This window comes from Furipterus horrens, unplaced genomic scaffold (genome assembly GCF_987537825.1).
Source record: "Furipterus horrens unplaced genomic scaffold, mFurHor1.1.pri manual_scaffold_4, whole genome shotgun sequence".
NCBI lineage: Eukaryota > Metazoa > Chordata > Mammalia > Chiroptera > Furipteridae > Furipterus > Furipterus horrens.
This window is the reverse complement of record NW_028327174.1, coordinates 105,379,839-105,382,333: the sequence shown is the minus strand read 5'-3', so window position 1 is coordinate 105,382,333 and position 2,495 is coordinate 105,379,839.

The following is a 2,495-nucleotide window of genomic DNA, read 5'->3' as shown; positions in this document are numbered from 1 at the left end:
CTTTGATATCTTATCTTCCCATGCATCTCCCTCCCTCCCCACTCTCAGTATGCCCCTCACAGCAGTGTTACCTGCAGTGCCAACCTCTGCAGCTTTGTATTTCCTGACAGCTTATCCCAGCACTTGGCTGAAGTAAGAAGAACCATGCTCATAAATATGTTTATGTATCTTTCTGTGTGTGGGGAAAAAAGGCCTTGAAAACAATTACTATAACAGGTAATTTATAGTAATAGTAATGGCTGATATGGCTCAGTGGATTGAGTGCTGGCCTGTGAACCAAAGGGTCACAGGTTCAATTCCCAGTCGGGGCACATGCCTGGGTTGCAGGCCACGTCCCTAATTGGGGGCACACAAGAGGGCACCACTCATTGATGTTTCTCTCCCACTCTTTCTCCCTCCCTTCGCCTGTCTCTAAAAATAAGTAAATAAAATCTTTTTTAGAAAAATGTATAAGAATGTTTATCTCCATGTGCCAATAAACAGAACCAAGAAGTGTTCATTACTGGATCAAGGATATATTGTCAATAAGAGACAAAGTCTAGATTCCTGCTCACACATGACTCTTAAACCTTTGTTTTGTCTTAATCACTATATTAGACTGCCACCCCCAAGCAGGCTTCTCTATCCTTGGTTGGTAGTTGTATTTCCATGAAGTTACAGTATATATGGGACCTTGCCTCCAAGATTCTGAGTAGTTCGAGAATACTTTGGAGATACTCCTATCACTGCTAGATAAATTTCTTTAATGAAATCACAAAACCTTTGTCTCATCTTTTGTATATAGTTACTTTGGTTTTTTTCACTATCTGATAACTTTGGAGGTGTGGCAGTGGTTGAGCTACTGGTCAACTCGAAACAGATATAGTCATTATTTCCATGTTATAAAAGAAAAAAAAAAATGAGGTTTAATAGAATCATGGGCAGGCAAGATCAAAGTTAAGGTGTACTTGTCAGCAAAACTGCTTGTGGAAACTTCGTCTATATGTTGGTCAGCATTCTAGTCCACACCCAACATAGCTGTTAACTTGGATTGCCCTAAATAACTGTTTTCAGTGCAATCTCTTTCCTGTGACAATTCTCTCATGTAGAATAGAAACCCCAGTATGTTCCAACACATTCTGCCCTCTCTTAAAATCCTTTTTACTTCCCCCTGCATTAGTCAAAGTCCCTACATAAAAAAAAAAGAGAGATCTTTAGAATTTTATAGAAGTATTATTTTTCAGTAACGTGAGTAGGGTTAAAAACACCATGCTAGTGGTGAAGAAGCACTCAGGGACTCACAACAAGAGGTAACTATAATCACCTGCTGAGACAATAGAAACAATGAAGGATGGTGTTAGTGCAACTGGTGGAACAGGGGCTACCCAACAGGAGCTGTGGCTGTAGGAGAATGGATGCTCTCTCTTCAGTGAAGAAACAGGGAGGCAATAGAAGAGATGAATACTCTGATTCTCTCACTTTCTCTCTCTCTCTCTCTTTCTCTCTCTCTCTCTCTCTCTCTCTCTCCCTCCCTCCCTCCCTCTCTCTCTCTCTCCCTCCCTCCCTCTCTCTCTCTCTCTCTCTCTCTCTCTCTCTCTCTCTCTCTCTCTCTCTCTCTCTCTCTTTCTCATCTCCCCATTCTGCAATCAACTGTTGGGACTTCCATTAGCTGAATCCAACCAAGATACAAACTAGGATGATTTAGGGCACAGAGTAAGAAAGAGAAAAACAGAGAGTCGATCTAAAGGGCAAACAGAGAAGCACCAGTACACCTCCCATCAAAACTACCCTCTCAGTAAAGTGTGAGCGTTTTCTACTAAAGCTATGATCCAAAAATTCCACTTCTTGGTACATAGTTAAGAGAAGAAAATGCATATGCCCACCAAGCCAAATGTACAAAAATGCTCACAGCAGCCCTAACTGGTGTGGCTTAGGTAGGTGCAGCTTCATCACATAACCAGAAGGTTGCTGGTTTGATCTCTGGTCTGGGCACATATGACCCCCGCCCCCGCCCAGGAGCATTTGGGAGGCAACCAATTGATAGTTCTCTCTCACATTGATGTTTCTCTCTCCCTTCTTCTCTCCCTTCCTTTCTCTCTAAAAGCAAAAAAAAAAAAAAAAAAAAAAAAAAAAAAATGTCCTGAAGTGAGGATAAAAAGTATGTTCATAACAGTTTTATTTAAACTAATAAAACCCTGGAAACAACCCAAATGACTACCAACAGTAGAATGGGTAAATTGTGTTATATTTATAGACAATTATACAGTAATGAAAAAGAACAAGCCACTGATAAATGCAACAACATGAATGAGTCTCAATGATATAATGTGAAGCTGAAAAAGCCAGACACCTAGGAATACACACTGAATGATTCTATTTATAAAAAGTTTTAAAATAGGCACACCCAAGCTCTGGTGATAGAAGTCAGAATAGTGTTTACCTTTTAGTGTGTGTCGGAGGGAAGACAGAACTGAGCATTGACTGGAAAAAGACAGGAAGGAACCTCTGGGTAGTGG